We start from the raw sequence: 16211 nt of genomic DNA, 5'->3' as shown, positions 1-16211 counted from the left end.
AATTAGAGATACCAAGGGAACATTTCATGCAAAGATGGGCTCGATAAAGGACAGAAATGGTATGGACCTAACAGAAGCAGATGATATTAAGAAGAGGTGGCAAGAATACACAGAAGAACTATACAAAAAAGATCTTCACGACCATGATGATAATCATGATGGTGTGATCACTCACCTAGAGCCAGACCCTGGAATGTGAAGTCAAGTGGGCCTTAGAAAGCATCACTATGAACAAAGCTAGTGGAGGTGATGGAATTCCAGTTAAGCAATTTCAAACCCTGAAAGATGATGCTGTGAAAGTGCTGCACTCAATATGCAGGCAAATTTGGAAAACTCAGCAGTGGCTACAGGTCAGGAAAAGGTCAGTTTTCATTCCAATCCCAAAGAAAGGTAATGCCAAAGAATGCTCAAACTACCGCACAATTGCACTCATCTCACACGCTAGTAAAGTAATGCTCAAGATTCTCCAAGCCAGGCTTCAGCAATACGTGAACCGTGAACTTCCAGATGTTCAAGCTGGTTTTTGAAAAGGCAGAGGAACCAGAGATCAAACTGCCAACATCTCCTGGATCATCAAAAAAGCAAGAGAGTTCCAGAAAAACATATATTTCTGCTTTATTGACTATGCCAAAGCCTTTGACTGTGTGGATCACAATCAACTGTGGACAATTCTGAAAGAGATGGGAATACCAGATCACCTGACCTGCCTCTTGAAAGACCTATATGCAGATCAGGAAGCAACAGTTAGAACTGGACATGGAACAACAGACTGGTTCCAAATAGGAAAAGGAGTACATCAAGGGTGTATATTGTCACCCTGCTTATTTAACTTACATGCAGAGTACATCATGAGAAACGCTGGGCTGGAAGAAGCACAAGCTGGAATCAAGATTTCTGGGAGAAATAGCAATAACCTCAGATATGCAGATGACACCACCCTTCTGGCAGAAAGTGAAGAGGAACTAAAAAGCCTCTTGATGAAAGTGAAAGAAGAGAGTGAAAAAGTTGGCTTAAAGCTCAACATTCAGAAACCTAAGATCATGGTATCTGGTCCCATCACTTCATGGGAAAAAATGAGAAATAGTGTCAGACTTTATTTTTTGGGGCTCCAAAATCACTGCCAATGGTGACTGCAGCCATGAAATTAAAAGATGCTTACTCCTTGGAAGGAAAGTTATGACCAACCTAGATAGCATACTAAAAAGCAGAGACATTACTTTGCCAACCAAGGTCCATCTAGTCAAGGATATGGTTTTTCCAGTGGTCATGTATGGATGTGAGAGTTGGACTGTGAAGAAAGCTGAACACCAAATAATTGATGCTTTTGAACTGTGATGTTGGAGAAGACTCTTCTGAGTCCCTTGGACTGCAAGGAGATCCAATCAGTCCATTCTAAAGGAGATCAGTCCTGGGTGTTCTTTGGAAGGAATGATGCTAAAGCAGAAACTCCATTACTTTGGCCACCTATGCGAAGGGCTGACTCATTGGAAAAGACTCTGATGCTGGGAGGGATTGGATTGGTCAGGAGAAGAAGGGGATGACAGAGGATAGGATGGCTAGATGGCATCACCGACTCAATGGACGTGAGTTTGGGTGAACTCTGGGAGCTGGTGATGGACAGGGAGGCCTGGCGTGCTGCAATTCTTGGGGTCGCAAAGAGTCGGACACGACTGAACTACTGAACTGAGAGTGACAAGACAAAAGATCTGCTGCAGAGAACTGCTTCCTGCCAAGAGTTGCTTACATAACCCCACTGTCACAGGTGAATTAATTTCTATGGGATTATAGGTGAAGGTCTGCTTCTGTAACTTCTTCTTGCTGACAAAGGACATGGTATTCTTAGAATGGAAGATGACAATATGAATCTGTAGCACATCTTTGCTGACAATTTAGTTGCCCACTTACATGTATAAACAGAAAAAGCCACAATTATTTTTATGTTCATAAAGATACATATTATTACAAGCAATAGTGTTAATTTCATTCTCTAGAGGCCTTCTCTTGTAATTGTGTTAGTTATAGATTCAGTACTCCTCAAGATGGAGCAGCTTGTGTCATAGCTACTGTCTGGTTATCATGATTATTAATTATCCTAATTATTAACTCTTTGAACCTCCTTTTTTTGACTCAAGGGAGAACTGGGAGACTTCAGCAACAAGCAATAGGCAGGAGTCATAGAAGTGCTTTCATACTGAGGAGGGGCTCATAGACTTCTGCTCAGTTTTGATCAGAGTAGCTTAACAGTAATTCAAATACTGTTAAATATTTAATTAACAGTGCTAATTACTGTTAAGTAATTCAAATAAAGCATGCCCTAGAATGACTGAATTTTTTAATCTAAATTTTAAAATTTCCCTTTGTTATCATTTTATATTATATAATAAAAAGATGAAAGAGTTTCTCACCCCTATTGGTCTCAAAAACCTTTCATAATCTTAAAATTAATTGACAACTTCAAAGCCTTTTGTTTATATGAATTATGTCTATTGATAGGAGAAATTAAAACTGAGAAGTCATTAAACACAAGAAAAAATACACATTCATTAGAATGATGATGTCATCACATAACATGTAGACTCTGAGGAGCCCCACTCTATGTTCTTGAAAGAATGGGGGTAAAAAATAATATCTTAGAATTCTAGGAAAGTAATTTGGCTTTCTGGAGCTTCATAATACAGCTTTAGAAATTCCTTGAAGTCCCCAGATAATGCTCTGAAAAATTACTGCAACAGACTAATTAAGCTAATTGATAAAATCTAGTATTTTTATATTGCTTTATAGTTTCACAGTACTCTTGTTACTCCTGTATGTATTATTTCATGTTGTGCTCATAACAACCCAGGGAGGAAAAAAAAACAAAACAGGTACTGAACTGAGAAATCAAGGCTTCAGCTAAATACCTTGCTGAACATGCTATGAGAATCAAAGTTAGATTTTAAATGAAGGTTGTGGACTTCAGATTCTTTATTCCTCATATAACATTAAATAGAAAGTATCACTGTGATCTTCAGAGGTTTTCAGGGTGTTAATAAATAAGGTTTTTGTTGTTGTTGTTGTTGCTGTTAAATTTATTCTCAGTTTTCCTCATTTTATCCTTTGAGTTATAACTCAATAGTGTCATTTTCTTCCTTTGTGTTTTTCTTTTTTACATTTTCTTACTGTTTTGCACTGTAACATGCTTCAGATTCATCCTTTATTTTATGTGCCATAAGCAGTGTATGCATGCTCAGTTGCTAGGTTATGTCCAACTCTTTGAAACCGCATGAGATGTAGCCCACTACATTTGTCTGTCCATGGGAATTCCCATGCAAGAACACCAGAGACTGTTGCCATTTCTTCTCCATGGGATCTTCCCGGGGGTCAAACTCACATATTCTGGTTAGCAGGTGAATTCTTTAGCACTGAGCCACAAGGGAAGCCCACTATAAGCAGTAGTATCAGTCATTTTTTTTCAATGTGCTCTGGTTTCTTTAATTGAATAATAGTATGTCAAAAACAAGATCCAGGTACCAGCTGCATTTGTTTCTACTGAATGATCACTGCTTCTAGGCCTCTAGAGCAGCCAAAGCTATATGTATCATGTGTGTGTGTGTGTGTGTGTGTGTGTTAGTTGTTCAGTCATGTCCTACTTTTTGTGACCTCATGGACTGTAGCCCACCAGGCTCTTCTGTCCATCGAATTCTCCAGGCCAAGAATATTGGAGTGGGTATCCATTTCCTTCTCTAGGGAACCTTCCTAGGGATCGAATCTGGGTCTAGATCCAGATTCTTTACCAACTGAGCCACCAGGGAAGCCCATATATAGAAATATAGTACCTGTTTGTATATAGTAGTAAGTTTCCAGGCTAACCTATACAAACTAATAAAGCCTGGTTCAGGATTTAGGACTTACCTCACTGTTAGAAAGCCCAATTCATAGTAATATCATTTTTCATTGAGTTCTATTACCACTAGTACTATAATTTCCACCATTTCACTTTTTTTTTTAGCCTATTTCATTTTTTTTCTTTTTTTTTTATTATTTTTTCCATTTATTTTATTTTATTTTTTAACTTTACAATATTGTATTGGTTTTGCCATATATCAACATGAATCTGCCACAGGTATACATTTAAATGCAACTTTTCATTTTAGAAAGTGCTTTGATATATATCATATTGTTCCCTTTCCAGACAGGTCTTGGTGGCAAGATGGTTTAAAACATTCCTGGTGAGCTGATAAATCTGTGGTTCATGTTTGCAAAGCTAGTTTATAAATATTACCTTGGCTTTTCTGGAAAAAAAGAAAAAGCTCTTGGTTCTTGTTATCCATGATCACTCTGAAGAATGAGCTATAAATTGGAAAAAAATATTATTGTATCTTCAACTCAGGAGAAGGAAGATCTTTGTGGTCATTGGAGTTCATCTTATGAAATATCTATTAAATTATTGCTACTGTTGCCCAGTTACTAAGTAGTGTCCAACTGTTTGTGACCCAATGAACTGCAGCATGTAAGGCATCACTGTCCTTCAATATCTCCTGGAGTTTGCTCAAATTCATGCCCATTGAGTTGGTCATGGTATCTAATTACCTCATCCTCTGCCACCCTTTTCTCCTTTTGCCTTCAATATTTCCCAGCAATCAGCATCTTTTCCAGTGAGTCAGTTCTCTGCATCAGGTGGTCAAAGTATTGGAGCTTCAGCTTCAGCAACAGTCCTTGCAATTAATATTCAGGGCTAATTTCCTTTAGGATTAATCCTTGCTTCCAAGTCACTCTTAAGAGACTCCTCCAGCACCAAAATTTGAAAGCATCAATTCTTTGGTGCTCAGCCTCCTTTATGGTCTAAATCTTATATCTGTACATGACTCCTGGAAATAGCATAGCTTTGACCATATGGATCTTTGTTGGCAAAGTCATGTCTTTTTCTCATTAGAAGTCATTGAATACAATAAGCAGGACTTCTGAGAATTAAAGCAAGAGCTTTGTTCAGTACTCATCTCTTTGCAAATAAAAATGAATATCAGTGATGAAAAATATAAAACAGAAAATCTCAAACAGGCCTCAAACATCATCTGATCTGACTGTGTCTCTTTGCAAATAAGAAACCTGAACTGTAGAGAGATTCATTAGTTTGTCTATGGCTAGGAATAGATCCTGGGTTTCCTGCCTTCCTGGATAGTTGTAGATACTTAAATCAGACCCTATAAACAGGACTTTTCTCAAGTGTCTCTGTCAGTTTAACATTCACAAAATAGCAATATCTTTATAGGATACAGATTCCTTTAAGATGTCTCCACATCACTGTCAGATTACTTGGAAAATATGAAAGTTAATGCAGATGATAGGGAAACCAGAGGCCCTGGTGGTTTAACATATAGTGAGCAAACTGAAATAGCACAGAAAATGGTGTTTGTAAATATCCTGAATAATTTTTGTGTGACTCAACTAATTTTAGATGTGTATATACAGGCATGGGTGATCTAAGATTTTATATTCAAGAATTTATTTAAGAGTAAAATGAGAGTTATAGAACTTTTTATAAGAATGTACCAAAGAAAAAGGAGAGGATCAAGGGGCAGAGTTCATAGAGAAACATACAGGCAGAGAAAATAATTTTGCAGTGACAAAAATGATTTAAAGGCAGAAAGAAATATGTCCACAAAGCGAGCTTGATTTTTGCCACTCCTGCTGAACAATTAAGAATTTAGTGATATGCAGCCACAGTTGAAAAGCAATATAAGCAGTAAGAAATAATGGCATGAGTCATCAAATCCTGAAAGCTCATACCTGAATTTGACCAAAACACAAATACCCAGGAGAATAGCTGAGTATGTTCAAGGAAGACCTAAATCTTCAGGAAAGTTTTAATGGACAAACATCAAATTCTGCAAGTAGGTGAGGTGAATTGGAAATGAAGATGGAAGTTGCCCAGAAATTGCCAATGAATAAATGTGTTTTGTGATATTTTGAGTTAATTAAATGTCTTAACGTAAGTTTATGGTGAGAATGGGGGCTTCCCAGGTGGTATTAGTGGTGAAGAACTTGCTTACCAATGCAGGGGAATTAAAAGAGGTGAGTTTGATTCCTCAGTCAGGAAGATCCCCTGGAGGAGGAAATGGCAGCCCACTCCAGAATTCTTGCCTGGAAAATCCCATAGACAGAGGAGCCTGGTGGGCTACAGTCCATGGGATTGCAAAAAGTCAACACATGGTAAGAATACTTACACTGTATTGAAGCTTTTTAGGAGTCTTGTTAAACGTTTATATGCTGCTGACAATATTCCAGGAAAACAATCTGTGGTAAGTCACTTCAGTCATGTTCAACTTTGTGCAACCCTATGAGGAAAATAATAACCTGGTATTAATGGAAGTCATAAAAATGTCCATGGAAACCTATGGTATAAAAATAAATAAGTCTTATTGGTGTCTTATTTAATTTTCTGATTCTCACAACATTTTTATTTTATTTAGAAGGTGGTCCAGTGGTACAGAATCCCACCACTTGCCAATTCAGGAGACACAAGACACACAGGTTCAATCTTGCATTGATAAGATCCCCTGGAGTAGGAAATGGCAACCCAGTACAGTATTCTTGCCTGGAAAATTCCATAAAGAGAGGAGCCTGGAAGGCTATAGTCCATGGGGTTACAGAGTTGGACACAACTGAGTGACTTAGCATGCATACACAAATGATTATCACTCTCCTAAGTGTTGTAAGAGTAATTTAGGGCACAAATGAGTACATAAGAATAGAAATATGCAATCATGAAAAAAACTCTGAGTCCTGAATTAGTGCTTATCTACTAACTTAGGAGAAAAATCTAACAAGAAATAAAAAACAATGAAGTGGTAAACTGAGAACAGGAAATACAAAGATTAGCACAGCCTAGAATAGAGAAAAATGTTTCATAAAAGAAGTAGAAGTGAGTTTTAAAAGATAAATAGGAGTTGAGTAGATGATTAAAATAAAAAACAAAAAACTGGAGTGCTTTAGGTTAGGAAAAGATCACTGAGACAAGTAATAGCATGACCTATATATATGGAAAAGTGAAGGAGGAGGATGGGAATTATGAGAGAAATACCCTATCCAGACTACCATGAACATATTAGAAAGCAATTGGGTAATCTTACATGTCAGCGTGAGTGGGCCTCACGATGCCAATATTACTTATTAAACATTATTTCTGAGGGTGTTTCTGGAAAATGTTAGCATTTGAACCGGTGGACTGAGTAAAATAGATGGTCCTCCTCAATGTGGATTGGCATCATCCAATCCGTTGAAGACCTGAATAGAACAAAATGCAAAGGAAAGTTGAACTTACTATCTTCATCGCTGTTAAAGCTCAGAGATCAATCTTTTGCCCTCAGTGCTCTTTATTTCTAGGCCTTCAGAAACAGACTGGAATCTACACAAAGGCTAACTGGCTGTCAGGACTTTGAAAAGCACCACAAATTTTCATGACAGTATAGAGCTGGAAATAGAGACGTAGATGTATATGTAGATATAGATATTCTATTAGATCTATTTCTCTGGAGAGTCCTGACTAACAAAGCAATGCAAGATCATGTCACCTGAGTGTTATGAGTCCAGATTATGCAAAACTATGAGGTTCACAAGAGTTTGGGCTTGATGCTAAGAAAAATAAGTCACTTATGCAGGGGAGAGACATGAAGGAAACATTGTTTAAAGAATATATTTACAGGATGATCATACAGAATAAAGTGGAAAAGAGATAATATAATGAGTTATCTAAACTAACACAAGCAGAGGTGTATGAGTATCTACACCAAGGTATCAGTACTGAGAATGTATGACTGCTATTTTGAAAGAGGAAACAAAGTTTTGGTGTCAATTTTCATATATGGAATAAAGTATAAAGATTTGTTATAGGTAATGTCTTTTTTAAGATTCAGATACTCAAAAAAAGGAGTGAATGACTATTAGAAATAGTTTGAAATAGCTGATTACAATTTGTGGAGGAAAATGAGTTAGATTTGCATTGAATTAAGTCTGAGTAAGAATGTTGTGGTAGAGAAAATATTTCGTGTAAAATCATATTTTTCTTTTGTGCTCTCATGAAGATGTGAGTCTTAAAGTAGACTGTGATCATATGACTAGGTTTCTGGCTAATCAAATGTGGTAAGAAGGGATGTTTGCCACTTTCAGGTCTGTGTCTGATCTGGATGCCACACATTTAGAGAAAAAGATCAGGATCCTTGAGGATACTATTTAAAAGAGAGCAATCTGCCCATATTTCATGTGACATAAGTAGCAATGTCACACACATAAGATCAGCCCTGGGTGTTCTTTGGAAGGAATGATGCTAAAGTGGAAACTCCAGTACTCTGGCCACCTCATGTGAAGAGTTGAATCATTGGAAAAGACTCTGATGCTGGGAGGGGTTGGGGGCAGGAGGAAAAAGGGACGACAGAGGATGAGATGGCTAGATGGCATCACTGACTCGATGGACGTGAGTTTGAGTGAACTCTGGGAGCTGGTGATGGACAGGGAGGCCTGGCGGGCTGCGATTCATGGGGTCTCAAAGAATCAGACACGACTGAGTGACTGAACTGAACTGAACTGAAGTAGCAATAAGGGCTTCCCTGGTAGATCAGCTGGTAAAGAATCTGCCTGCAATGCAGGACATCCCGGTTTGATTCCTGGGTGGGGAAGATCCCCTGCAGAAGGGATAGGCTACCCACTCCAGTATTCATGGGCTTCCCTGGGGGCTTAGATGTTAAACAATCCACCTTCAATGTGAAAGATCTAGGTTCGATCCCTGGGCTGAGAAGACCCTCTGGAGAAGGACATGGCAACACACTTCAGTATTCTTGACTGGAGAATCCCCATGGACAGAGGAGCCTGGCAGGGTACAGTCCATGGGGTTGCAAATAGTTGGACATGACTGAGCGACTAAGCACAGCACAGCGAGTAGCAATATTTTTTTTTTCTCTATTGTTACTAATCTTCAATGCCTATTTATTGTGCAACAGAGTCTGTCCTGTCCTGGTTAGTACAAATGAGCCATCCAAACACACATAGTTTAGAAGCAGTTTAGAAATGTTAATGACTAAATTCATATTTTGGAATTTAGATTTGGAATTTATCTTCCTGTGAGTAGTAGCTGAAGAAACAATAGAGAATATACTTTCTGAGGGAGTGAATAGAGAAAAATAAAGGCATGAAGGATGGAGCATAAGTGGAAATTAGCAGCTATTACTATTAAACAATAGCAAAAATAACTATTCCCCCTTCATGGATTATAACCTTTTTGAGATGAAGGAGCTTGCAGAACTCAATGAGGCCATGAGACATATTGTGCAAGGCTACCCAAGGCCAACAGGTCACAGTGAAGTGTTCTAACAAAATGTGGCCCACTGAATGTGGAAATAGTGATCAACTCCAGTACTCTGGGTGTGAGAACCCCATGGACAGTGTGAAAGGTAAAAAGATATGACACAAGAAGATGAGCTCGCCAGGTTGGAACCTTCCAATAGGCTCTAAGGGAAGAGGAGAGAGCAACTGCTAAAAGCTCCAAAAAGAATGAAGCAGCTGGGGCAAAATGGAAATGATGCACAGTTGTGGATGTGTCAGGTTATAAAACTAAAGTCCAATACTATAAAGAACAATATTGAATAGGATCCTGGAATGTTAGGTCAGTGAATCAAGGTAAATTCGACATGGTCAAGCAGTATATCACAGGTTGCTCAGATGGTAAAGGATCTGCCTACAATACAGATAGACCCAGGTCAATCCCTGGGTCGGGAAGACCTCCTGGAGAAGGGAATATCTACCCACTCTAGTATTCTTTTCTGGATAATTTCATCGATAGAAGAGCCTGACATGACTGAGCAGCAAATGTATTCAACATTTTCAAGCTGGAGATGGAAAGAGTGACTATAAACATCTTAGGAATCAGTGAATTAAAATGGACAGGAAGGGTCAAGTTTAATTCAGATGACCACCATATCCACCATATCTATTACTGTGTGCAAGAATCCCTTAAAAGAAATGGAATGGCCCCCATAGTCAACAAAGAGTCTGAAATCCAGTGCTTGGGTACAACCTCAAAAATGACAGAATGATCTTGTTTCCTTCAAAAGCAAATCATTCAACACCTGAGTAATCCAAGTCTATGCACCATCGACTGATGCTGAAGGAGCTGAAGTTGAATGGCTCTGTGATGGCCTACAAGACCTGGTAGAACTAACACCAAAAAATGTCCTTTTTATCAAAGAGGATTGGAATGCCAAAGTTGAAGGTCAAGCGATACCTGGAATAATAGGTGAATTTGGCCTTGAATTAAAAAAATGAAGCAGGGTAAAGGCTAACAGAATTTTGTCAAGAGAGCACTGGTCATAGCAAAAATATTTTTCCAACTACAGAAGGGATGACTTTATACAAGTATAACAATAGATGGTCAATACCAAAATTAAAATTTACTTTGTTCTTTGCTGCCAAATATGGTAGGCTCTACACAGTCAACAAAAACAAGACTGGGAGCTGACTGTGCCTCAGATCATGAGATCCTTACTGTAAAATTCAAGCTTAAATTGAAGAAAGTAGAGAAAATAAATGAGCCATTCAGGTATGACTCAAGTCAAAACCCTTATGATTATACAGTGGAGGTGATGAATAGATTTAAGGGATTAGATCTGGTAGAAAGAGTGGCTGAAAACTATGGATGAAGGTTTTGACCACTGTAAAGGAGACAGTAAACAAAACCATCTGAAGGGGAAAAAAAATGCAAGAAAATAAAGTGTTTTTTTTTGAGGAGGCTTTACAAATAGCTAAGGAAAGAAGAAAAGTGAAATACAAAGGAGAAAGGGAAAGAGGTACCCAACTGAAAGCTAGAGATCCAGAGAATAGCAATGGGAGAGAAGAAGACTTTCTTAAGTGAACCCTGCAAATAAATAGAGGGGAAAAAGTAGAATGAGAAAGACTAGAAATTTCTTCAAGAAAATATGAGATATCAAGGGAATATATCACGCAATGATGGGCATATGATAAAGTACAGAAAAGGCAAGGACCTAACGGAAGCAGAAGGGCTTAAGAAGAGATGGTAAGAATACACAGAAAAACAATGCAAAAAAAGGCTTCAGTTCAGTTCAGTTGTTCAGTCGTGTCCGACTCTCTGCGACCCCATGAATCGCAGCACGCCAGGCCTCCCTGTCCATCACCAACTCCAGGAGTTCACTCAGACTCACGTCCATAGAGTCAGTGATGCCATCCAGCCATCTCATCCTCTGTTGTCCCTTTCTCCTCCTGCCCCCAATCCCTCCCAGCATCAGTCTTTTCCAATGAGTCAACTCTTCGCAGGAGGTGGCCAAAGTACTGGAGTTTCAGCCTCAGCATCATTCCTTCCAAAGAAATCCCAGGGCTGATCTCCTTCAGAATGGACTGGTTGGATCTCCTTGCAGTCCAAGGGAATCTTAAGAGTCTTATCCAACACCACAGATCAAAGGCATCAATTCTTCGGCGCTCAGCCTTCTTCACAGTCCAACTCTCACATCCATACGTGACCACAGGAAAAACCATAGCCTTGACTAGACAGACCTTTGTTGGCAAACTAATGTCTCTGCTTTTGAATATGCTATCTAGATTGGTCAAAACTTTTCTTCCAAGGAGTAAGTGTCTTTTAATTTCATGGCTCCAATCACCATCTGCAGTGATTTTGGAGCCCCCCAAAATAAAATCTGTCACTGTTTCCATTGCTTCCCCATCTATTTCCCATGAAGTGATGGGGCTGGATGCCATGACCTTCGTTTTCTGAATATTGAGCTTTAAGCCAACTTTTTCACTCTCCACTTTCACTTTCATCAAGAGACTTTTTAGTTCCTCTTCACTTTCTGCCAGAAGGGTGGTGTCATCTGCATATCTGAGGTTATTGCTATTTCTCCTGGCAATCTTGATTCCAGCTTGTGTTTCTTCCAGTCCAGCGTTTCTCATGTTGTACTCTGCATGGAAGTTATATAAGCAGGGTGACAATATACAGACTTGACGTACTCCTTTTCCTATTTGGAACCAGTCTGTTGTTCCATGTCCAGTTCTAACTGTTGCTTCCTGACCTGCATATAGGTTTGTTAAGAGGCAGGTTAGGTGGTCTTGTATTCCCACCTCTTTCAGAATTTTCCACAGTTGATTGTGATCCACAGAGTAAAAGGCTTTGGCATAGTCAATAAAGCAGAAATAGATGTTTTTCTGGAACTCTCTTGCTTTTTCCATGATGCAGCGGATGTTGGCATTTTGATCTCTGGTTCCTCTGCCTTTTCTAAAACCAGCTTGAACATCTGGAAGTTCATGGTTCACGTATTGCTGAAGCCTGGCTTGGAGAATTTCGAGCATTACTTTACTAGCATGTGAGATGAGTGCATTTGTGTGGTAGTTCGAGCATTATTTGGCATTGCCTTTCTTTGGGATTGGAATGAAAACTGACATTTTCCAGTCCTGTGGCCACTGCTGAGTTTTCCAAATTTGCTGGCATATTGAGTGCAGCACTTTCACACCATCATCTTTCAGGATTTGAAAGAGCTCAACTGGATTTCCATCACCTCCAGTAGCTTTGTGCGTAGTGATGCTTTCTAAGACCCAGTTGACTTCACATTCCAGGATGTCTGGCTCTAGGTCAGTGATCACACCATCTTGATTATCTTGGTCATGAAGATGTTTTTTGTATAGTTCTTCTGTGTATTCTTGCCACCTCTTCTTAATATCTTCTGCTTCTGTTAGGTCCATACCATTTCTGTCCTTTATCGAGCCCATCTTTGCATGAAATCTTCCCTTGGCATCTCTAATTTTCTTGAAGAGATTTCTAGTCTTTCCCATTCTGTTGTTTTCCTCTATTTCTTTGCATTAATTACTGAGGAAGGCTTTCTTATCTCTTGCTATTCTTTGGAACTCTGCATTCAGATGCTTATATCTTTCCTTTTCTCCTTTGCTTTTTGCTTCTCTTCTTTTCACAGCTATTTGTAAAGCCTCCCTAGACAGCCGTTTTGTTGTTTTGCATTTATTTTCCTTGGGGATGGTCTTGATCCCTGTCTCCTATACAATGTTATGCACCTCCGTCAATAGTTCATCAAACACTCTATCTATAAGATCTAGTCCTTTAAATCTATTTCTCACTTCCACTGTATAATCATAAGGGATTTGATTTAGGTCATACCTTTATGGTCTAGTGGTTTTCCCTACTGTCTTCAATTTACGTCTGAATTTGGCAATAAGGTGTTCATGATCTGAGCCACAGTCAGCTCCTGGTCTTGTTTTTGCTGACTGTATAGAGCTTCTTCATGTTTGGCTGCAAAGAATATAATCAATTCTGATTTAGGTGTTGACCATCTGATGATGTCCATGTGTAGAGTTTTCTCTTGTGTTGTTGGAAGAGTGTGTTTGCTATTTCCAGTACATTTTCTTCCCTTGTCCAAGGTAAGGAGCAGCGGCTATGCTTTGCTGGAGCAGCCGTGAAGAGATACCCCACGCTCAAGGTAAGAGAAACCCAAGTAAGATGGTAGTTGTTGCAAAGTCATCAGAGGGCAGACACACTGAAACCATACTCACAGAAAACTAGTCAATCTAATCACACTAGGACAACAGCCTTATCTAACTCAATGAAACTAAGCCATGCCCGTGGGGCAACCCAAAACCAGTCAGAATGGCCCTTATCAAAAAGTCTACAGGCAGTAACTGCTGTAGAAGGTGTTGAGAAAAGGAACTCTCTTATACTTTTGGTGGAAATGCAAATTGATACAACCACTATGGATGACAGTGTGGAGATTCCTTAAAAAGCTAAGAATAAAACTACCATATGACTCAGCAATCCCACTACTGGGCATGTACCCTGAGGAAACCAGAACTGAAAAAGACATAAGTACCACAATGTTCATTGCAGCACTATTTACAATAGTAGAACATGGAAGTGACCTAGGTGTCTATTAGCAGATGAATGGATCAAGAAATTGTGGAACATATACAAAACAGAATGCTACACAGCTATAAAAAAGAACACATTTGAAGTCAGTTCTAATGAGGTAGATGAACCTAGAGCCTATTATACAGAGTAAAGTAAGTCAGAAAGAGAAGGAAAAATATTGTATATTAATGGATAAATATTGTAGAAGGAAATGGCAACCCATCCAGAATTCTTGCTGGAGAATCCCCACGGACAGAGAAGCCTGGAAGGCTACAGCCCTTGGGGTTGCAAACAGTCAGATATGACTGAAGTGACTTAGCATGCAAGCATGCATGCATGCAATGCATAAATACGGTATCTCAGAAGATGGTATTATGATACTACATGCAGGGCAGCAAAGGAGACATAGACATAAAGAAAAAAAAAAAATGTGGACCCAGTGGGAGAAGGAGAGGGTGGGATGACTTGAGAAAATAACATTGAAACATACATTACCATATGTAAAATAGATAGCCAGTTGGATTGTGGTGTATGATGCAGGGCACCCAAAGCTTGTGCTCTGTGACAACCTGAAAGGATGGAGTGAGGAGGGAGGTGGAACACATATATTCCTATGGCCAAATCATGATGACGTATGGCAGAAACTGTCACAATATTGTGAATTATCCTACAATTCAAATAAATAAATTTTAAAAATCCTTAAAGATGGGCTTTAGTAATATTTGAACTGAGAACTTCCAGATGTACAAGCTGAGTTTTGAAGAGGCAGAGGAACCAGCGATCAAATTGCCAACATTTATTGGATCATGAGAAAGGAAGGAAATTTCAGAAAACATCTGCTTCATTGACTATGTTAAGTCTTTGACTGTGTCAATTACAACTGTGGAAAATTCTTAAAGAGATGGGAGTACCAGACCCTATTACCTATCTCCTGAAAAACTTGTATGTTGACCAAGAACCAACAGAACTGGACGTGGACAAACTGACTGGTTCAAAATTGGGGAAGGAGTATGAGATTGCTATAGACTGACAACCTGTTTTTGTTGTTATTAACTTATATGCAGATTACGTCATGTGAAACGCCCACCTGCAAGAATCGCAAGCTGGAATCAAGACTGCTAGGAGCTCTAATGGCAAAAATTGAAGAGGAACTAAAAAGCCACTTGATGAGGGTGAAAGAGAACAGTGAAAATCTGACTTAAACCTTAACATTAATAAAACTAAGACCATGGCATTCTGTCCTACCACTTAATGGCAACCAGAAGGGGAAAAACTGAAAACAGTGACAGAGTTTATTTTCTTAGGGTTCAAAATCACTGCAGACAATGACTGCAGACTTGAAATTAAAAGATGCTTGCTCCTTGGAGGGAAAACTATGACAAACATATGCAACATATTTAAAAGCAGAGACATTAATTTGCTGACAATGATCCATATAGTCAAAGCCATGGTTTTTATAGTAGCCATGTATGGTTGTGAGAGTTGGACCATGAAGAAGACTCAGTGCTGAAGAACTGATGCTTTCAAACTGTGGTGCTGAAGAAGTCTCCTGAGAGTGCCTTGGACTGCAAGGAGATCAAACCAGTCAATCCTACAGGAAACCAACCTTGAATAATCATGGAAAGACTGATGCTAAAGCTGAAGCTCAACTACTTTAGCTACCTGAGGCCAAGAGCCTACTCACTGGAAAAGATCCTGGTGCTGGGAAAGATTGAAGACAAAAGGAGAAGGGGGCACCAGAGGATGAGATGGTTATATAGCATCATCAACTTAATGGACATGAATTTGAGAAAATTCTGGGAGATAGTAGAGGACAGAGAAGCCTGGTATGCTGCAGTCCATGGCGTCACAAAGAGTCAAACAAAACTTAGTGAATGAACAACAACAAAATAAGTATCCAGAGAAGATGACAAAACAAAAATTGTCAGACAGAAGGTTTAAATAAACAATGCAAAAGCATCTAGTGCTTTAAAAGTATTGAGGATAATCAAAGTTAGGAAAGACCATTTGATATTTCCAAAAATTAGTTTCTCAGTGATATTTAAGACAATTTCAGTAAAGTGATGTGTTCTTAAGTCATACTAATGAGAAACAGTAAGGAAGAAAAGAAAGGTTGTTGATTTATAGTAAAGTAGAGAAACCTGAACGTTTTGTCTACCCAAATACTCTAAAAAATACCAACTTCCCAGTTAGTGCTATATATTTATTAAATAGCTGTAAAGAAAGGAATTTGTGTATAAAAACATTCTGAGAGAAAAACTTAAGCCAAGATCTTCTTTTAATCACTTTGATTAAAAGTGATTTTCTAACTATAGCTTTCTAACTA

Source organism: Bos taurus, chromosome 19 (assembly GCF_002263795.3).
Source record: "Bos taurus isolate L1 Dominette 01449 registration number 42190680 breed Hereford chromosome 19, ARS-UCD2.0, whole genome shotgun sequence".
NCBI lineage: Eukaryota > Metazoa > Chordata > Mammalia > Artiodactyla > Bovidae > Bos > Bos taurus.
This window is presented reverse-complemented; position numbering follows the sequence as displayed.